At 41.4% G+C, this 23,527-nt stretch overlaps 1 pseudogene; it reads left to right on the plus strand.

Annotated features, from left to right (window-relative positions):
- LOC109758177 (DNA-directed RNA polymerase V subunit 1-like) overlaps window positions 1-23,527 on the plus strand; it is an 83,590-nt pseudogene that overhangs the window by 28,548 nt on the left and 31,515 nt on the right.

Genomic DNA, 23,527 nt, shown 5'->3' on the forward strand with positions numbered 1-23,527 from the left:
GGACTAACCTATTAACCGGAGGCCCAGCCCAAATTGCTGTTTTTTTTGCCTATTTCAGTGTTTCGAAGGAAAAGGATATCAAACGGAGTCCAAACGGAATGAAACCTTCGGTAACGTGATTTTCGGAACAAACGTGATCCAGAGGACTTGGAGTGGACGTCAAGCAATAAACGAGGAGGCCACGAGGCAGGGAGGCGCGCCTGCCCCCCTGGGCGTGCCCCCACCCTCGTGGGCCCCTCGTAGCTCTCCTGACCGACCTCTTTCACCTATATATACTCATATACCCTGGAAACATCATATACGGAGCCAAAACCCTATTTCCACCGCCGCAACCTTCTGTACCCGTGAGATCCCATCTTGGAGCCTTTTCTGGCGCTCCGCCGGAGGGGGCATCGATCACGGAGGGCTTCTACATCAACACCATAGCCTCTCCGATGATGTGTGAGTAGTTTACCTCAGACCTTTGGGTCCATAGTTATTAGCTAGATGGCTTCTTCTGTCTCTTTGGATCCCAATACAAAGTTCTCCTTGATTCTCTTGGAGATCTATTCGATGTAATCTTCTTTTGCGGTGTGTTTGTCGAGATCCGATGAATTGTGGGTTTATGATCAAGATTATCTATGAACAATATTTGAATCTCCTCTGAATTCTTTTATGTATGATTGGTTATCTTTGCAAGTCTCTTCGAATTATCAGTTTGGTTTGGCCTACTAGATTGATCTTTCTTGCAATGGGAGAAGTGCTTAGCTTTGGGTTCAATCTTGTGGTGCTCGATCCCAGTGACAGTAGGGGAAACGACACGTATTGTATTGTTACCATCGAGGATAAAAAGATGGGGTTTACATCATATTGCATGAGTTTATCCCTCTACATCATGTCATCTTGCTTAAAGCGTTACTCCGTTCTTATGAACTTAATACTCTAGATGTATGCTGGATAGCGGTTGATGTGTGGAGTAATAGTAGTAGATGCAGGCAGGAGTCGGTCTACTTGTCACGGACATGATGCCTATATACATGATCATACCTAGATATTCTCATAACTATGCTCAATTCTATCAATTGCTCGACAGTAATTTGTTCACCCACCGTAATACTTATGCTATCTTGAGAGAAGCCACTAGTGAAACCTATGGCCCCCGGGTCTATTTTCCATCATATTAATCTCCCGTCAACAAGCTATTTCTGGCGCCGTTTATTTTGCTTTCTTTACTTTTAGTCTTTATCATAAAAATACCAAAAATATTATCTTATCATCTCTATTAGATCTCACTTTTGCAAGTGGTCGTGAAGGGATTGACAACCCCTTTATCGCGTTAGTTGCAAGGTTCTTATTTGTTTGTGTAGGTGCGTGGGACTTGAGCGTGGTCTCCTACTAGATTGATACCTTGGTTCTCAAAAACTGAGGGAAATACTTACGCTACTTTATTGCATCACCCTTTCCTCTTCAAGGGAAAACCAACGTAGTGCTCAAGAGGTAGCAAGAAGGATTTCTGGCGCCGTTGCCTGGGAGTCTACGCAAAAGTCAAGACATACCAAGTACCCATCACAATCTCTTATCCCTCGCATTACATTATTTGCCATTTGCCTCTCGTTTTCCTCTCCCCCACTTCACCCTTGCCGTTTTATTCGCCCTCTTCCGTTCGTCTTTTTCGTTTGCTTTTATTGCCATGTGCCTTCTATGTGCTTGCATCTTTGCTTGCTAAAAATCTATTGATATGGATCCACTTAAAGTGTTCTACTTGGATCATCTTCGATCCTTATGCGTTTGTGCTGATACCCCAACTAGCCTAATTGATGGGAAATCTTTAGATGAGCATGCTCATTTTGTGCGTCACCGTTTGTCTGAAAAAGGGAGACTCTTATGGGATCAAATAAACAGATTGCTGTGTTATGCTTGGAATCTTTGTGAAATTTGTGATTTTACTTGTTGCTCTAAGGACCCTACAAAACACCTTCCTTACCTATGTGAGTTTAATGATAATGAAATCTTATCTTCTTATGCAAAGGGTGTTTATAGTTACTATGATATCGAGCAAACTGAAGAATTTGTCGCTTTTAAGGGTGCTTATGAAGTTGCTTCTTTGATTGAAAAGTATGATATTACCCTCTACGAATCTGAAAATTTTGACATACTTAAATATTGCTATGAAAACTTGATGACCCACAAGTATAGGGGATCTATCATAGTCCTTTTGATAAGTAAGAATGTCGAACCCAACGAGGAGCAGAAGGAAATGATAAGCGGTTTTCAGCAAGGTATTCTATGGAAGCACTGAAATTATAGGTAACAGTTAGTTTTGTGATAAGATAATTTATAACGAGCAACAAGTAACAAAAGTAAATAAAGTGCAGCAAGGTGGCCCAATCCTTTTGTAGCAAAGGACAAGCCTGGACAAACTCTTATATAGAGAAAAGCGCTCCCGAGGACACATGGGAATTATCGTCAAGCTAGTTTTCATCACGTTCATATGATTCGCGTTCGGTACTTTGATAATTAGATATGTGGGTGGACCGGCGCTTGGGTGCTGACTTACTTGGACAAGCATCCCACTTATCATTAACCCCTGTTGCAAGCATCCGCAACTACAAAAGAAGTATTAAGGTAAACCTAACCATAGCATGAAACATATGGATCCAAATAAGCCCCTTACGAAGCAACGCATAAACTAGGGTTTAAGCTTCTGTCACTCTAGCAACCCATCATCTACTTATTACTTCCCAATGCCTTCCTCTAGGCCCAAATAATGGTGAAGTGTCATGTAGTCGACGTTCACATAACACCACTAGAGGAGAGATAACATACATCTCATCAAAATATCAAACGAATACCAAATTCACATGACTACTAATAGCAAGACTTCTCCCATGTCCTCAGGAACAAACGTAACTACTCACAAAGCATATTCATGTTCATAATCAGAGGAGTATTAATATGCATATAGGATCTGAATATATGATCTTCCACCAAATAAACCAACATCAACTACAAGGAGTAATCAACACTACTAGCAACCTACAGGTACCAATCCTAGACTTGGAGACAAGAATTGGATACAAGAGATGAACTAGGGTTTGAGAGGAGATGGTGCTGGTGAAGATGTTGATGGAGATTGGCCCTCTCCCGATGAGAGGAGCATTGGTGATGACGATGGCGATGATTTCCCCCTCCCGGAGGGAAGTGTCCCGGCAGAACAGCTCCACCGGAGCCCTAGATTGGTTCCGCCAAGGTTCCGCCTCGTGGCGGCGGAGTCTCGTCCCGAAATCTTGCTTATGATTTTTCTTCGGACGAAAGACTTCATATATCAGAAGATGGGCACCGGAGGGCCAACAGGGGGCCCACGAGGCAGGGGGCGTGCCCAGGGGGTAGGGCGCGCCCCCACCCTCGTGGCCAGGGTGTGGGCCCCCTCTGGTATTTCTTCCGCTCAGTATTTTTTATTATTTCCAAAAACAACTTTCGTGGAGTTTCAGGACTTTTGGAGTTGTGCAGAATAGGTCTCTAATATTTGCTCCTTTTCCAGCCCAGAATTCCAGCTGCCGGCATTCTCCCTCCTTATGTAAACCTTGTAAAATAAGAGAGAATAGGCATAAGTATTGTGACATAATGTGTGATAATAGCCCATAATGCAATAAATATCTATATAAAAGCATGATGCAAAATGGACGTATCAACTCCCCCAAGCTTAGACCTCGCTTGTCCTCAAGCGGAAGCCGATAACGATAAATATGTCCACATGTTTAGAGGTAGAGGTGTCGATAAAATAAAATACAGACATGAGGGCATCATGGTTAATCTTATAACAGCAACATATATGGATATTGTCATATGATTTCTTATGCTCAAGTAATAATCTATTCACAATGCAATGTATGAATCAGAAACTTTATTGAGAACCAACAAACTATAATCTCAGTCATTGAAGCAATTGCAATTTATCATAACATCAGAAAGAGTCTATGTCAGAGCTTTCCAGCAAGTCCACATACTCAACTATCATTTAGTCTTTCACAATTGCTAACACTCACGCAATACTTGTGGTTACGGAGTTTTAATCGGACACAGAGAAAGATAGGGGCTTATAGTTTCGCCTCCCAACCTTTTACCTCAAGGGTAATGTCAACAATAATAGTTCATGCTAACTTACATCCAATTAGATATATGTATCAGGAACTTTCCAACACACTGTGCTTGCCAAAGGATAAAATGTAAAAAGGAAAGGTGAAGATCACCACGACTCTTGCATAGGGTAGAAGATAATAATAAAAGATAGGCCCTTCGCAGAGGGAAGCAGAGGTTGCCATGCGCTTTTAGGGTTGGATGCACAAAATCTTAATGCGAAAGAACGTCACTTTATATTGCCACTTGTGATATAGACCTTTATTATGCAGTCCGTCGCTTTTATTTCTTCCACATCACAAGATCGTATAAAGCTTATTTCCTCCACACCAATCAATCATACATATTTAGAGAGCAATTTTTATTGCTTGCACTGATGACAACTTACTTGAAGGATCTTACTCAATCCATAGGTAGATATGGTGGACTCTCATGGCAAAACTGGGTTTAAGGGTATTTGGAAGCACAAGTAGTATCTCTACTTGGTGCAAAGAATTTGGCTAGCATGAGGGGGAAAGGCAAGCTCAACATGTTGGATGATCCATGACAATATACTTTATCTCAGATATAAGAAAACATAACCCATTACGTTGTCTTCCTTGTCCAACATCAACTCTTTAGCATGTCATATTTTAATGAGTGCTCACAATCATAAAAGATGCCCAGGATAGTATATTTATATGTGAAACCTCTCTTTCTTTATTACTTCCTATTAATTGAACGATTACCAAAACTATGTTTGTCAACTCTCAACAACTTTTAATCATCATACTCTTTATATGTGAAGTCATTACTCTCCATAAGATCAATATGATCTCTTTGTTTCTTTTTATTCTTTATTTTTCTTTTCTTTTATGCACTCAAGATCATGGCAAAATAATCAAGCCCTTGACTCATTACTAATCTTTATTATATAACTCACGGACTCGATTACATAGAGGGATCATAAGGCAAAACTCAAAACTAGATCATACCAAAAACTTTATTCTACTAGATTAAGATAATACTAAAAGGATTGAACTAAGAAAAATGGTAAATATAGGAGATGTGATGGTGATACGATACCCGGGCACCTCCCCCAAGCTTGGCAGTTGCCAAGGGGAGTGCCCATACCCATGTGATTATGTTTCCTTCTTCGGAGGTGATGGTGTGATATTCTTGCCGATGATACTCCTCAGGAGACGATTCTCTTCTTCGAGCTTATTGAGTTGCTGCTTGAGATCCATTATCTCCTTACGAAGCTTTCCTGTAACGGCCAAAGCTCCTTGCATCCAAGGGTGTTGCATAGCTGCGGGAGAACAAGTGACACTCTTCATATTTTCATAAGAAAGAAATCTAACATTGGAAGGGATACCCGAGTTTGGAATAGCCGAGCTCTGTAGTTCCCCCATTGTGAATCCAGCTCGGAAGCGAGAATTGACTTCTTGATCCTCCTCCATGGCGTCTATCCTCTTCAAATCAGCCTCCATCTCTTCCTCCGTTGCTGGCCCGAAGTGGTCAGCATTGCTGTTTGTCCTTGATCTCGATGCCGGATGAGACACCCGGCTCTCCCCGACTAACTCTTGAGAAGACATCTTGCTCTAAACTGCAGCAGCAACAACTCGAAACGAAAACAGAGGATATTTGCGTGATACAGGAGTTAAGACCTTTGGGAGATTATATAATGAATTTTTACCGACCAAAATACGTATCGTGCAAGAAAATGGAGTCCGGAGAGCACACAAGGTGCCCATGAGGCAGGGGCGCGCCCAGGGGGTAGGGCGCGCCCTCCATCCTCGTGGAGGCCTCGTGTCCTTCCCGGACTGCTTCTTATTTTCCTATTTTTCTAAATATTCCAAAACGGAGAAAAATTGCCATTAGAACTGTTTTGGAGTCGGTTTACTTACCGTACCACATACCTATTCCTTTTCGGAGTCTGAAACGTTCTGGAAAGTGTCCCTTATGTATTCCTCCGGGGTTACGGTTTCAATAACATTGGTTTCAACATTTATAGGATTACCTGAGATATAATGTTTGATTCTTTGACCGTTCACCACCTTCGGATTTGTGCCTTCGAAGTTGTTGATTTTTATGGCATCGGAACGACAGACCTCCTCGATAACGTAAGGGCCTTCCCATTTAGAGAGAAGTTTTCCTACAAAAAATCTTAAACGAGAGTTGTATAGCAATACATAATCACCTACATTAAACTCACGCTTTTGTATTCTTTTGTCATGCCATCTTTTAACCTTTTCTTTAAACAACTTGGCATTCTCATAGGCTTGGGTTCTCCATTCATCAAGTGAGCTAATGTCAAATAACCTCTTCTCACCGGCAAGTTTGAAATCATAGTTGAGATCTTTAATGGCCCAATATGCCTTATGTTCTAGTTCGAGAGGTAAGTGACATGCTTTTTCCATAAACCATTTTATACGGAGACATACCCATAGGATTTTTATATGCAGTTCTATAGGCCCATAATGCATCATCAGGTTTCTTGGACCAATTCTTTCTAGATCTATTAACAGTCTTTTGCAAAATTAATTTGAGTTCTCTATTACTCAATTCTACTTGACAACTAGACTGTGGATGATAAGGAGATGCAATTCTATGATTAACATCATACTTAGCAAGCATTTTATGGAAGGCACCATGAATAAAATGTGAACCACCATCAGTCATTAACTATCTGGGGACTCCAAACCTCGGAAAAATAACTTCTTTAAGCATCTTAATAGAAGTGTTATGATCAGCACTACTAGTTGGAATAGCTTCTACCCACTTAGTAACGTAATCAACAACAACTAAAATATGTGTGTATCCATTAGAGGCAGGAAAAGGTCCCATATAATCAAAGCCCCAAACATCAAATGGTTCAATAACAAGTGAATAATTCATAGGCATTTCTTGACGTCTACTAATATTACCAATTCTTTGACATTCATCACAAGATAAGACAAACTTACGGGCATCCTTGAAGAGAGTAGGCCAATAAAAACCGGATTGCAATACCTTATGTGCAGTTCTATCTCCAGCGTGGTGTCCTCCATAAGCCTCGGAGCGACACTTGCGTAGGATCTGTTCTTGTTCATGCTCAGGTACACAACGCCTAATAACACCATCTACTCCTTCTTTATAAAGATGTGGGTCATCCCAAAAGTAATGTCTCAAATCATAGAATTTTTTTTCTTTTGCTGGTATGTGAAACTAGGTGGTATAAATTTAGCAACAATGTAATTAGCGTAATTAGCATACCATGGAGCAGTATGAGCAGCATTTATGACATTTAATTGTTCATCAGGAAAGTTACCATCAATAGGTAGTGGGTCATCAAGAACATTTTCTAACCTAGACAAGTTGTCTGCAACGGGGTTCTTAGCTCCCTTTCTATCAATAATATGTAAATCAAATTCTTGTAGCAAGAGAACCCATCTAATAATTCTAGGTTTAACATCTTTCTTTTCCATAAGATATTTAATAGAAGCATGATCAGTGTGAATAGTTACTTTGGAATAAACAATATAAGGTCTGAACTTATCACAAGCAAATACAACTGCTAAAAATTCTTTTTCAGTAGTAGCATAATTTCTCTGAGCATTGTCTAGAGTTTTACTAGCATATTGAATAACATTTAATTTCTTATCCACTCTTTGCCCTAGAATAGCACCTACAGCATAATCACTAGCATCACACATAATTTCAAAAGGTAAATTCCAATCAGGTGGCTGAACAATAGGTGCAGAGATCAATGCTTTCTTAAGTATTTCAAATGCTTCTACACAATCATCATCAAAGACAAATGGTATATCTTTTTGTAATAAATTAGTCAGAGGCCGAGAAATTTTTGAGAAGTCCTTAATGAACCTCCTATAAAATCCGGCGTGACCAAGGAAACTTCTTATACCTTTGATGTCCTTGGGACATGGCATCTTTTCAATAGCATCAACTTTAGCTTTATCAACTTCAATACCTCTTTCAGAAATTTTATGCCCCAAGACAATACCTTCATTAACCATAAAGTGGCACTTTTCCCAATTCAAGACAAGATTAGTTTCTTCACATCTCTGCAAAACTCGATCAAGGTTGCTCAAGCAATCATCAAAAGAGGATCCATAAACGGAGAAATCGTCCATGAAAACCTCACAAATCTTTTCACAAAAGTCAGAGAATATAGCCATCATGCATCTTTGAAAGCTAGCAAGTGCATTACATAAACAAAAAGGCATACGTCTGTAAGCAAAAGTACCGAAAGGACAGGTAAAAGTGGTCTTAGCTTGATCATCAGCTGACACAGGTATTTGAGAGAAACAAGAATAACCATCTAGAAAGCAAAAATGTGTATGTTTGGATAATCTTTCTAGCATTTGATCAATAAAAGGTAAGGGGTAATGATCTTTTTTAGTAGCTTTATTTAATTTGGGGAAATCAATTACCATCCTATAACCTGTAATAATTCTTTGAGGAACCAATTCATCTTTATCATTAGGAACGACAGTAATACCTCCCTTCTTAGGGACACAATGGACAGGACTTACCCACTGACTATCAGCAACGGGATAAATTATACCTGCCTCAAGGAGCTTTAGTATTTCCTTTCTTACCACTTCTTTCATTTTAGGATTCAGCCGTCGTTGGTGATCAATAATTGGTTTGTCATCTTTCTCCAAATTTATTTTGTGTTGACATAGAGTGGGACTAATGCCCTTAAGATCATCAAGAGTATATCCAATAGCAGCACGGTGCTTCTTAAGAGTTTTCAATAATTTTTCATCCTCCTTCTCTGAAAGGTTAGCACTAATAATAACAGGGTATATGTTCTTTTCATTAAGATAAGCATATTTAAGAGTATCAGGCAATGGTTTAAGCTCAAACACGGGATCACCCTTGGGCGGAGGAGGATCCCCTAGGATTTCAATAGGCAAGTTGTGTTTCAGAATAGGACCCTATTTAAAGAACACTTCATCTATTTCCCTTCTTTCATTCTTAAACATATCATTTTCATGGTCTAGCAAATATTGTCCTAAAGGATCACTAGGAGGTACGACAATAGAAGCAAGACCAATAATTTCATCTTTACTAGGCAAATTCCTCTTCACGGTGTTGTCTATGAAATTTAGAGAAATTAAACTCATGAGACATATCACCCAAACCAATAGTAACAACATCCTTTTCGAAGTCTATCCTAGCATTAATAGTGTTTAAGAAGGGTCTACCAAATATAATGGGACAAAAGCTATCTTGTGGAGAACCAAGAACAAGAAAATCAGCAGGATATTTACTTTTCCCACACAAGACTTCAACATCTCTAACAATCCCAATTGGTGAAATAGTATCTCTATTGGCAAGTTTAATTGTGACATCAATATCTTCTAACTCAGCAGGTGCAATATCATGCATAATTTCTTTGTATAAGTCAATAGGTATTGCACTAGCACTAGCACCCATATCACACAAGCCATGAGAACAATGATCTCCTATTTTAACAGAAATAACAGGCATGCCTACCACAGGTCTTTGTTTATCTTTAGCACAAGTTTTAGCAATTCTAGCAGTTTCATCACAGAAATAAATAACATGCCCATCAATATTATCAGCCAAGAGATCTTTAACAATAGCAATATTAGGTTCAACTTTAACTTGCTCAGGAGGTGTATAAGTTCTAATATTTCTTTTACGAACCACAGTTGAAGCTTTAGCATGATCTTTTATCCTAACAGGAAAAGGTGGTTTCTCAACATAAGCAGTAGGAACAATAGGATCATTATAAGTGATAGTCTTTTCTTCAACTTTAATAGGTGCAACTACTTTTACTTCTATGGGAGGATGATATTTAAAGCACTTCTCCTTAGGGAGATCAACATGAGTAGCAAAAGATTCACAGAAAGAAGCTACTATCTCAGAGTCAAGTCCATATTTAGTACTAAATTTACGGAAAACATCGGTATCCATAAAAGATTTAACACAATCAAACTTAGGTGTCATACCTGACTCCTTACCTTCGTCGAGATCCCAGTCTTCAGAGTTGTGTTTAATTCTTTCCAATAAATCCCATTTGAATTCAATAGTCTTCATCATAAAAGAGCCAGCACAAGAAGTATCGAGCATGGTGCGATTGTTATCAGAAAGCCGAGCATAAATTTTTTGGATAATCATTTCTCTTGAGAGCTCATGATTGGGGCATGAATATAACATTGATTTAAGCCTCCCCCAAGCTTGAGCGATGCTTTCTCCTTCGCGAGGCCAAAAATTATATATATAATTGCGATCATGATGAACAAGATGCATAGGATAAAACTTTTGATGAAATTCCAATTTCAATCATTTGTAGTTCCATGATCCCATATCATCACATAGCCTATACCATGTCAATGCATCTCCCTTCAAATATAAAGGGAAGACCTTCTTCTTAATAACATCATTGGGCATACCTGCAAGCTTAAATAATCCACAAACCTCATCCACATAGATTAGGTGCTCATCAGGATGTAATGTTCCATCTCCTGCAAAAGGATTAGCTAGCAGTTTTTCTACCATACCCGAAGGAATTTCAAAGTAGACATTTTCATTTTCAGTAGGTTCAGTAGGTTGAGGAGCAACTCTTTGCTCTACTGGCCGGGGTGAAGATACCCCGAACAAGCCGCTCAGAGGATTACTTTCCATAGTAACAAGTGACAGTAAATTTCAGCACACTATATAAATTTTTCCTTACCAAATTCCACCTACCAAAGGCGCTTCACTCCCCGGCAACGGCGGCAGAAAATAGTCTTGATGACCCACAAGTATAGGGGATCTATCGTAGTCCTTTCGATAAGTAAGAGTGTCGAACCCAACGAGGAGCAGAAGGAAATGATAAGCGGTTTTCAGCAAGGTATTCTCTGAAGCACTGAAATTATAGGTAACAGATAGTTTTGTGATAGGATAATTTATAACGAGCAACAAGTAACAAAAGTAAATAAAGTGCAGCAAGGTGGCCCAATCCTTTTTGTAGCAAAGGACAAGCCTGGACAAACTCTTATATAGAGAAAAGCGCTCCCGAGGACACATGGGAATTATCGTCAAGCTAGTTTTCATCATGTTCATATGATTCGCGTTCGGTACTTTGATAATTTGATATGTGGGTGGACCGGTGCTTGGGTGCTGTCCTTACTTGGACAAGCATCCCACTTATGATTAACCCCTATTGCAAGCATCCACAACTACAAAATAAGTATTAAGGTAAACCTAAACATAGCATGAAACATATGGATCCAAATCAGCCCCTCACAAAGCAACGCATAAGCTAGGGTTTAAGCTTCTGTCACTCTAGCAACCCATAATCTACTTATTACTTCCCAATGCCTTCCTCTAGGCCCAAATAATGGTGAAGTGTCATGTAGTCGACGTTCACATAACACCACTAGAGGAGAGACAACATACATCTCATCAAAATATCGAACGAATACCAAATTCAGATGACTACTAATAGCAAGACTTCTCCCATGTCCTCAGGAACAAACGTAACTACTCACAAAGCATATTCATGTTCATAATCAGAGGAGTATTAATATGCATATAGGATCTGAACATATGATCTTCCACCAAATAAACCAACTAGCATCAACTACAAGGAGTAATCAACACTACTAGCAACCTACAGGTACCAATCCTAGACTTGGAGAAAAGAATTGGATACAAGAGATGAACTAGGGTTCGAGAGGAGATGGTGCTGGTGAAGATGTTGATGGAGATTGGCCCTCTCCTGATGAGAGGAGTGTTGGTGATGACGATGGCGATGATTTTCCCCTCCCGGAGGGAAGTGTCCCCGGCAGAACAGCTCCGCCGGAGCCCTAGATTGGTTCCGCCAAGGTTCCGCCTCGTGGCGGCGGAGTCTCGTCCCGAAAGATTGCTTATCATTTTTCTTCGGATGAAAGACTTCACATAGTAGAAGATGGGCATGGGAGGGCCAACAGGGGGCCCACGAGGCAGGGGGCATGCCCAGGGGGTAGGGCGCGCCCCCCACCCTCGTGGCCAGGGTGTGGGCCCCTTCTGGTATTTCTTCCGCTCAGTATTTTTTATTATTTCCAAAAACAACTTTCGTGGAGTTTCAGGACTTTTGGAGTTGTGCAGAATAGGTCTCTAATATTTGCTCCTATTCCAGCCCAGAATTCCAGCTGCCGGCATTCTCCCTCCTTATGTAAACCTTGTAAAATAAGAGAGAATAGGCATAAGTATTGTGACATAATGTGTGATAACAACCCATAATGCAATAAATATCGATATAAAAGCATGATGCAAAATGGACGTATCAAAACTATGCTCATAATGTCTATGTCAAAGAATTTATTCAAAGAATGACCGTTGCTTCTGAAGAAAATAATGATATGCATGAATCTATAGATAATGATGATTCCGATGATTTGATTGAAATTTCCCTTGATGAACATGATGCTTGCTATTCTTGTGGCCATGATGCCAATATTTTTGAAGACGAATTTGCTATAGTTCCTTATGTTAAACATGAGATCGTTGCTATTGCGCCCATACTTGATAGTTCCTTTGATGAAAAGCATGATTGCAATGATGTTATTATAAATTCTATTGATGCCAATTGTGCTAATAATATGCAAAACCCTAAGCTTCGGGATGCTAGTTTTGCTATGTCTACTATTTGTTGCAATGATCATGATTGGGGTGATACTTCTTTTGATCTTGAAAATTTATTGAAGCCCCATGATGAATATGAGATTGATTATAATGTTTGCAATAATATTGAAAGTGGGTTTGGAAGAGTGTCAACCTTAGATCCCACATATTTGGAGAATGTTCAATCTTACGAAGTTTTTGATAAAAGTGGGTTTGGAGAGGTCATGACTTTAGTTAATGTTAATCCCACTATTTTGGAAGAGTGTCAACTTTGCATGCATGTGGATCGTGTTGAAAATATTTTATGTGATAGCTATTTTGTTGAATTTGCTTATGATCCCACATGTAATTATTATGAGAGAGGAAAATATGATTGTAGAAATTTTCATGTTACTAAATTACCTCTCGTTATGTTGAGATTGCTATTGTTTCTTCCCGCTTCCTTGCATATGCTAGTTTTTGCTTGCTATGATAATTTGTTTGCCTATAAGATGCCTATTCATAGGAAGTATGTTAGACTTAGATGTGTTTATCACATGTTCTATGATGCTCTCTTTGTGCTTTAATTCTCGTCTTTGACGTGAGCATCATTAAAATTATCAATGCCTAGCTAGGGGCGTTAAACGATAGCGCTTGTTGGGAGGCAACCCAATTTTATTTTTGTTTCTTGCTTTTTGGTTCTGCTTAGTAATAAATAATTGATCTAGCCTCTGGTTAGAAGTGGTTTTATGTTTTAATTAGTGTTTGTGCCAAGTAAAACCTATAGGATCTTCTTGGATGATAGTTATTTGATCTTGCTGAAAAAGTCAGAAACTTTCTGCTCACGAAAACAATTGTTAAAATCACCAGAACGTGATAAAATACTGATTCCAATTGCAGTAGATCAATAAACAAATTATATAGGTCCTCCTATTTTGGTAGATTTTTCTGAGTTCCAGAAGTTTGCGTTAGATACAGATTACTACAGACTGTTCTGTTTTTGACAGATTCTGTTTTTCGCGTGTTGTTTGCTTATTTTGATGAATCTATGGCTAGTAAAAGAGTTTATAAACCATAGGGAAGTTGGAATACAGTAGGTTTAACACCAATATCAATAAAGAATGAGTTCATTACAGTACCTTGAAGTGGTGTTTTGTTTTCTTTCGCTAACGGAGCTCACGAGATTTTCTGTTAAGTTTTGTGTTGTGAAGTTTTCAAGTTTTGGGTAAAGATTTGATGGATTATGGAACAAGGATTGGCAAGAGCCTAAGCTTGGGGATGCCCAAGTCACCCCAAGGTAAAATTCAAAGACAACCAAAAGCCTAAGCTTGGGGATGCCCCGGAAGGCATCCCCTCTTTCGTCGTCGTCTATCGGTAACTTTAATTGGGGCTGTATTTTTATTCACCACATGATATGTGTTTTTCTTGGAGCGTCTTGTATGATTTGAGTCTTTGCTTTTTAGTTTACCACAATCATCCTCGCTGAATACACTTTTGAGAGAGACACACATGATTCGGAATTCATTAGAATACTCTATGTGCTTCACTTATATCTTTGAGCTATATAGTTTTTGCTCTAGTGCTTCACTTATATCTTTTAGAGCATGGTGGTGGTTTTGTTTTATAGAAATTATTGTTCTCTCATGCTTCACTTATATTATTTTGAGAGTCCTACAAAACAGCATGGTAATTTGCTTAAATTGTGAAATTAGTCCTAATATGATAGGCATCCAAGATTAGTAAAAACTTTCTTATAAGTGCGTTGAATACTAAGAGAAGTTTGATGTTTGATGATTGTTTTGAGATATGGAGGTAGTGATATTAAAGTTGTGCTAGTTGAGTAGTTGTGAATTTGAGAAATACTTCTGTTGAAGTTTGCAAGTCCCGTAGCATGCACGTATGCTAAATGTTGTGTAACAAATTTGAAACATGAGGTGTTCTTTGATTGTCCTCCTTATGAGTGGCGGTCGGGGACGAGCGATGGTCTTTTCCTACCAATCTATCCCCCTAGGAGCATGCGCGTAGTGCTTGGTTTTTGATGACTTGTAGATTTTTGTAATAAGTATGTGAGTTCTTTATGACTAATGTTGAGTCCATGGATTATACGCACTCTCACCCTTCCATCATTGCTAGCCTCTTCGGTACCGTGCATTGCCCTTTCTCACCTTGAGAGTTGGTGCAAACTTCGCCGGTGCATCCAAACCCCGTGATACGATACGCTCTATCACACATAAACCTTATATCTTCCTCAAAACAGCCACCATACCTACCTATTATGGCATTTCCATAGCCATTCTGAGATATATTGCAATGCAACTTTCCACCATTCCGTTTATCATGACACGCTTCATCATTGTCATATTGCCTTGCATGATTAGCCGCGTCAATGTGAGACTTTCTCCTTTTTTGTCTTCTCCACATAACTCCCATCATCATATTCTATTCCACCCATAGTGCTATATCCGTGGCTCACGCTCATATATTGCGTGAAAGTTGAAAAAGTTTGAGATTACTAAAGTATGAAACAATTGCTTGGCTTGTCATCGGGATTGTGCATGGTGAGAGCATTCTTGTGTGACGAAAATGGAGCATGACCAAACTATATGATTTTGTAGGGATAAACTTTCTTTGGCCATGTTATTTTGAGAAGACATAATTGCTTAGTTAGTATGCTTGAAGTATTATTACTTTTATGTCAATATTAAACTTTTATCTTGAATCTTTCGAACCTGAATATTCATGCCACAATTGAGAGAATTACATTGAAAATTATGCTTAGTAGCATTCCACATCAAAAAATCTGTTTTTATCATTTACCTACTCGAGGACGAGCAGGAATTAAGCTTGGGGATGCTTGATACATCTCCAACGTATCTATAATTTTTTATTGTTCCATGCTATTATATATTCTGTTTTGGACGTTTAATGGGCTTTATTATACACTTTTATATTATTTTTGGGACTAACCTATTAACCGGAGGCCCAGCCCAAATTGCTGTTTTTTTGCCTATTTCAGTGTTTCGAAGGAAAAGGATATCAAACGGAGTCCAAACGGAATGAAACCTTCGGTAACGTGATTTTCGGAACAAACGTGATCCAGAGGACTTGGAGTGGACGTCAAGCAATAAACGAGGAGGCCACGAGGCAGGGAGGCGCGCCTGCCCCCCTGGACGTGCCCCCACCCTCGTGGGCCCCTCGTAGCTCTCCTGACCGACCTCTTTCACCTATATATACTCATATACCCTGGAAACATCATATACGGAGCCAAAACCCTATTTCCACCGCCGCAACCTTCTGTACCCGTGAGATCCCATCTTGGAGCCTTTTCTGGCGCTCCGCTGGAGGGGGCATCGATCACGGAGGGCTTCTACATCAACACCATAGCCTCTCCGATGATGTGTGAGTAGTTTACCTCAGACCTTCGGGTCCATAGTTATTAGCTAGATGGCTTCTTCTGTCTCTTTGGATCCCAATACAAAGTTCTCCTTGATTCTCTTGGAGATCTATTCGATGTAATCTTCTTTTCCGGTGTGTTTGTCGAGATCCGATGAATTGTGGGTTTATGATCAAGATTATCTATGAACAATATTTGAATCTCCTCTGAATTCTTTTATGTATGATTGGTTATCTTTGCAAGTCTCTTCGAATTATCAGTTTGGTTTGGCCTACTAGATTGATCTTTCTTGCAATGGGAGAAGTGCTTAGCTTTGGGTTCAATCTTGCGGTGCTCGATCCCAGTGATAGTAGGGTAAACGACACGTATTGTATTGTTGCCATCGAGGATAAAAAGATGGAGTTTATATCATATTGCATGAGTTTATTCCTCTACATCATGTCATCTTGCTTAAAGCGTTACTCCGTTCTTATGAACTTAATACTCTAGATGCATGCTGGATAGCGGTCGATGTGTGGAGTAATAGTAGTAGATGCAGGCAGGAGTCGGTCTACTTGTCACGGACGTGATGCCTATATACATGATCATACCTAGATATTCTTGTAACTATGCTCAATTCTATCAATTGCTCGACGGTAATTTGTTCACCCACCGTAATACTTATGCTATCTTGAGAGAAGCCACTAGTGAAACCTATGGCCCCGGGGTCTATTTTCCATCATATTAATCTCCCGTCAACAAGCTATCATTGGCGTCGTTTATTTTGCTTTCTTTACTTTTAGTCTTTATCATAAAAATACCAAAAATATTATCTTATCATCTCTATTAGATCTCACTTTTGCAAGTGGCCATGAAGGGATTGACAACCCCTTTATCGCGTTGGTTGCAAGGTTCTTATTTGTTTGTGTAGGTGCGTGGGACTTGAGCGTGGTCTCCTACTGGATTGATACCTTGGTTCTCAAAAACTAAGGGAAATACTTACGCTACTTTACTGCATCACCCTTTCCTCTTCAAGGGAAAACCAACGCAGTGCTCAAGAGGTAGCAAGAAGGATTTCTGTCGCCGTTGCCGGGGAGTCTACGCACAAGTCAAGACATACCAAGTACCCATCACAAACTCTTATCCCTCGCATTACATTATTTGCCATTTGCGGCGTCGAGGAGGTCTCCGCGCGCGTCGTCGGGGGCAAACTGCAACATGAAAACCAAAAATTTCACAAGTGTTCCTTATATACATGAAGCTTTAGTCCCGGTTCTTGGCACGAATCAGGACCAATGCACCCTTTTGGTCCCGGTTGGTACCACCAACCGGGACCAAATGCCTCTTTTTAGCAGCCCAAAGGGCGGGAACACAAAGACCTTTGGTCCCGGTTGGTGGCACCAACTAGGACTAAAGGGGGGCATTGGTCCCGGTTGGTGCTACGAACCGGTACCAATTCCCCCCATTAGTCCCGGTTGGTGCCACCAACCGGGACCAAAGATCGTGTGCTGGAACTGGCGCGGTGCCATGTTTAGTCCCACCTCGCTAGCTGAGAGGGGCTCGGAGTTGTTTATAAGCCCTGCCGAGCCGACCACTTCGAGCTCCTCTCTATTGCAGGCTTACGGGCCTAAATCCACTCTCTGTGCCTGTGGGCCTACTGGGCCTATTGCGGGCCTGCATCCTGGCCCCACTAGCGGGTTTCTAGTCGTATGCAAGACGTGGTGGCCCAGTAGGTGGCACTTTTTTTAATATGTTTTCCAGTTTTTTTGCTTTCTTTTTTGTTTTATTTATTTTATTTTGTTTCTACTTATAGAAAAATACTTACTAGTTTTTTAGTTATTCTTTTTGGTTTTAGGCAATAAAAATTATAAACTTTGTATTAATGCCATTAATTTTCCAATTTGAATAGTTTAAATTTGAATTATTTGAAATTTGTGTGAATCACTAGTTTGTGATTAACTTTACTATAAAAATTGATTTTGGAGTGATTCTTTTTCCTGCTATTTAATATTACTGTGTTTTATCATTATATTCAAAAACAGTTTTTGTTATTTTAGTTTCTAACAAAAGAAATCTTTATGACAATTCTTTTTGCTATTAAAGTTTCTAACAGAAAAAGTTCTTTATGAAAATTCTTTTTGCTTTAATGTTTTGAACAGAAAATACTTTGATAATTTAATGTTTCTGACTTCATTTGTTCTTTTTCAGGCATTCACTCATATTTTTGAGCTAAATGACCATAAAATTGAAAAGCACTACAAATGATATCTGAAAAGGTTGAAAGTTGGCATGGTATCATCATTTCACCCACATAGCATGTGCTAAAATGTTGAGAGGGTTACGACAAAAACTGGATGCACTTCGTGTACAAAACGGACAATCTCTTTCGAAGTATGAGGGTTTCGGACGAAAACTCATCTGTTACAAAGGGGTTTCGTTTTTTTGAACTTATTTGAACTCCAGACTCTTTGTGTGTTCAAAATGCACCATTCAAAGCCACATCAGCAATTTTCAACCCTTTCTGACTTCATTTGTTTTTTTTCAGGCATTCACTCGTTTTTGAGCTAAATGCCTATGAAATTAAAAAGCACTACAAATGATATCTAAAAAGGTTGAAAGTTGGCATGGTATCATCATTTCACCCATATAGCATGTGCTAAAAAGTTGAGAGGGTTATGGCAAAAACTGGATGCACTTCGTGTATAAAACGGACAATCTCTTTCGAAGTATCAGGGTTTCGGACGAAAACTCATCGGTTACAAAGGGATTTCATTTTTTTGAACTTATTTTCTTTTTAGTTGCATAAATTTTATATAATTTAAGTTGCATAAATTTTATTTTTTATTGATTCTTTTTAGTTGATTCCTTTCCCTATTAGAGTTTTATTAAAGCTTTTTAGTTGATTCTTTTTGCTATTGTAGAATATATTAGTGGGTAAAAAAACAAACCTTTGGTCCCGGTTCTAGACACCAACCGGGACTAAAGGTGGTTGGCCAGGAGCAAGGCCCATTGGTCCCGGTTTGTGTCTGGAACCGGGACCAATGGTCTCAGACGAATCGGGACCAATGGCCCCTAAGGCCCGGCCCGGGCCCTGGCCTCATGAACCGGGACCTATGCCCCCCATTGGTCCCGGTTCATGAGTGAACCGGGATTAATGGGCTTGCCCTGCCTAGACCAAAGCCCTGTTTTCTACTAGTGATCTGATACCATGTTGGATAATGATCAACTAACTTTCACTGAGGGCCAAAGGCATATATATATACATGTGGGGTAAAGTGAAAGAAACCCCTTATACAATGGAGATACACAGAAAAAAGACTATTATACAAATCTAACTGCCTACACTAGTGGACATAATATACCATTATTATGTATAGACTTATTTTTGAGAAAATGTTAGGTAAACTTTTAGACTTCCCAGGCAAGTCCACTAATCAGGAGTTTCTTATTCGCTGCATGTTTTCTTCCCAGGTAATTTCGGAATACAAAGAGCATGTGAAATGTCACTGGCTAGCTTTGAGAACGGCACTCGAAATGTGTGCACACCAAACGCCTCACCTCCACTGCCATAAAAGCGGAGCGAGCATCCTCTTGGTACCTTCTCCTTGGCTTCTCCGAGGCGCACTGGCTAAAAACCCTCCTTCTCCTCTCTCTCCGACTCCTCTGCTGCTGCTAGGGTTAGGGCCCGGTTGGGAGGGAAGTCAGGCGCCACGGCGAAGGCGACCACCGGGCGGCGCCGGCGAGGTGGAGCATCTAGCTAGTAAGCGCGGGTTTTTCTTATTAATATTAATCTGTGCCCGGGGCTTCGGTCTGTTCCTGCTGATTCCGGCGAGCGGGGGACGGGCCGGTGGATCGCTCGGAATGTGTTTCTGGTTTTGCGGGGCGGGCTTTGGTCTGTTCATAGCTTCATGCGCGCGGCTCGCATCTCTGCTTCCGTAGGAAATTGCGGTTTTTCTAGGGAAATTTGTTGTTTCTTCTGCGGCGCTCCTGTGACGGCTTTGGATAGTTCTTGCCTTATTCGCAGCAAAAAGATAGATACTCCTTTCTTTGGAGGAGCGCCCGCGAGGATCCATTAATCAGCTCACTTTGGGTACTTTTGGTTTCATCTCTTACGAACTGAGTATTCGATTTATCGATTTTACCTTCTTTTTTTGTGTGTGTGTGTGTGGTTGTTAGGTTTCTGTGGTTTGGGGGGCGGGGGGGTTTGGGCGGAAATGCATGTGAGGTACAGAGCGATGCATGTGTCCCAACTAGCGCTCATGTACGCACCACATGCATGCTTGAGGCCACCATAGTGGGCTTCTTGATCTTGGGCACTTACAAATCTATCAGTTGTCCAGCTACTTTAATTTCTCCACTGATAAGAATTAGCGAAAAGGTTGGAGGAGGACCTTAGAAATCAATCAGTTGTCCTACTTTAATTTCTTAGAAATCAATCTGTGACGCTAGTCTGTCCCTTCTGTTGCAGAGTGATGGAGGAGGACCCATCGGTCCCTGAAGGTGCCATCCAGAGCATTAAGCTTAGCCTATCCAGCGAGCATGAGATAGTACGTTCTTCTTCTTGTTGATTTTACTATTCATGCTGGCATGTAGAGATATATGCATGCTGAATTAAAAACATTGGCAATGTGATCTCTCACATTACTCATAATAAGGGAGCACAGTTGAGAGGACTGCTTCTGCATGCTGTCTAGATGAAAATTCTTATTTCTGTTTCATTATTATCTGAAATCATTCAATGTGATTGGTATATGCTTTCAACAGTTGCAATAACTTTAAATTTGCAAGATAAATGGCCTGGGAGCACCCTATGGGCCTATGTGTTATAGATAATATATTAGTATTGAGTTCTGGCATTTTAATTTCCTTTCGTGGACCATTGATACAGGGACATTGTCACTTGTTCAGTTAGCTAAGCGATAAATGTGGATTTCATGGACTGAATTAGTACTTGATGTTGCATGCTCCTCAATCCATATGGATTAATCTTTTATTTTTTTCATGTATAATCATTTAATTAATGGGTATATTCTGCACAGTGAAGATTTTTATAACCGTATTTGTTATACTTTTGCAAGGAGTATTTGTATTTTTGAACATTACTGATATGCAAAATTTTATGTTCCGCAGCGTACGTATTCTACAAATGACTGTCCTGTTACTCAACCAAAACAGCTTAGGGATTCTTTCCTTGGCTTACCACTCGAAACAGGAGAATGCAACTCATGTGGTGCCTCTGAAAATGGCAAATGCGAAGGTTCTAAAACAAAATCTTATTAGTTTTCCTTCATGCCCCAAAACATTGTCCTCTAGCACTCCAGGATCCCCTTTTCTCTTGTTACTAATAAAGTCAATATGACCTTCTAGGGCATTTTGGGTACATTGAGCTGCCTGTACCTGTATATCATCCTTGTCATGTTAGTGAACTTAGGCAACTACTGAGCTTGCTATGTTACCGAAAAAGGGTTTCCCCCCCGCTTTGTATTACAAAGCACCAACATCGATCACATAGCAATGCTCGGGCGAGAAGCACAACAAGCCCAAAAGGAAAAGAAAGAACAAAGAAGAAAGAAATGCCAACAACGGCAGCTCGACAAAGCGCGTAGACCCGCCACCGCTGCGCCCTCCGGACTCGACCCACCACATACCAAGGCTCTGATCCGCCGCGTACCAAGCAGCACCTCCAAGAAGGGATGTGACGCCAACGACGCTGCTGCCCGGACGTGTCCTAGGGTTTCCCCCGGCACGCGGAAGGGAGTGGGGGATGGATACCTCCGACACCCTCCAGGAAGGAATGGTGGCACCCGCAGGTGTCACCGCATCGGAGCCGGAAAAGCCGGCAAGGGATTTCTCCCGAATTCCAACCCCACCGCCCAACCAGGCCGGAGCCAACCAGTCACCTCGCCGCCCACCAATGCGCCACCGCGGTCTTGACGCCACCCACGCCGCCTCACTGAGACCACCACCACGAGACCAAGAGGATGGAGAGAGACGCACGAGGCGACGGAAGCAGCAGCACCGGAGCCACGCGGGAGGGAACTACCTCCACCGCTGTCGTGCAGGAGGACCGAGTCTCCGGCACCGTCGCGGTCGCCGTCCGGATGCAGCAGCAGGGCATACCAGGCCACCCCGGGCCCGGCCAGACCCAAATCGGGCCCGTAAAGCCCCGCCGGCCACGCTGCAGCAGGGCGGCACCAGCGCCGCCAGCCACCACCCTCCCATCGTCGCTCCCCAGCCTCCCGGAAGCCATGCCGACGACCCTCCCCGCCGCCGGCCCGCCCAGGCCCAGATGGGGCCCGGAGGGCCCAGATCTGGGCCGAGCAGGCGCCGCCAGATCGCGCCGCCTCGCCGACCCGCCGCCAACGGCAGCGCCGCCGTCCAGTAGATCGCCCGCCACCACGCCGGAGAGCCCCGCCGCCGCGCCGGACCGTCGCCGCCTAGGAGCACCCCGCGGCGCCGCACCGCCCCGCGTCAGTGCGACCCGAGAGGGGAAAGGCCAGGGGCCGCCGCCGCCAGCGCCGCTCGGGCCAGGCCCAGCGCCGGACGCCAGCGACGGCGCAAGGAGGGAGGGAAGGGGGGGAGAGCTCGGGGGCGAGGTGTTGGGGACGCGGCCGGTCGCCCGCGGGGGCGACGCGGTCGCGAGAGAGTTATCAGCTTGCTATGTTTGAAGTGCCTTTGTATCAAGAAAGGAAAGGTATGTATAGGTCAAAACAGCTTATAATATTACTATATATGTTATTCTTCTATACAGATTTCCCTGTTTCAATCTAAATCTAGATATTTCATGTCTCAGGCTAAGAAGAGCAATGGAAAGGAAAATGTGTCGGCATGTGACTGTCAGGTACTTGTGAACTCTAATAAATTCTTCTTATGCCCTGAATTTGATAGATGCAGTACTTTACTGTTGGACTATAGCACTGGTATATACTCAAGCAGAAGCCAAGTAATCGTCCAATTTATATAGATTAATCACTGGTCTTTTACTTAAACAAAAGTCCGGTAGGCGAGCATATCGCACACCGCTTGTTTTATAGTGTTGGCTTGGTAATCTCAAGTATGATTTCAGGTTCCTTGTTCTTTTGTCTTTTCAGTTTATAGTGAATGCACATAGGTGCTTTTTTTCGAAAAGGGGTTTTACCCCAGCCTCTACATCAGAAAGATACATACGGCTCATATTATTAATAAAAATATCCAGCAACAAGTCTCCAAGTCTCGAAATATGTAATAAACAAACGCTCTAGAGCTAAACAGAAAAGCCACAACCGGCTGGCAAATAAAAATAGGAGCACTACATGCCTATCCTATTACATGATCGCCATCCAAACCGGTTGAAAATATCCCGAGCTACCATCTCTCATTGGGTAGACGTAGTAACCAAACGCTCCCTGGCCTCCATCAAGCCATGTTCCAAATAACATGTTGATGGAAGTTGGCGGATTAATATTAAAAGCAATATGA

The sequence above is a fragment of the Aegilops tauschii genome, chromosome 6 (assembly GCF_002575655.3).
Source record: "Aegilops tauschii subsp. strangulata cultivar AL8/78 chromosome 6, Aet v6.0, whole genome shotgun sequence".
Lineage (NCBI taxonomy): Eukaryota > Viridiplantae > Streptophyta > Magnoliopsida > Poales > Poaceae > Aegilops > Aegilops tauschii.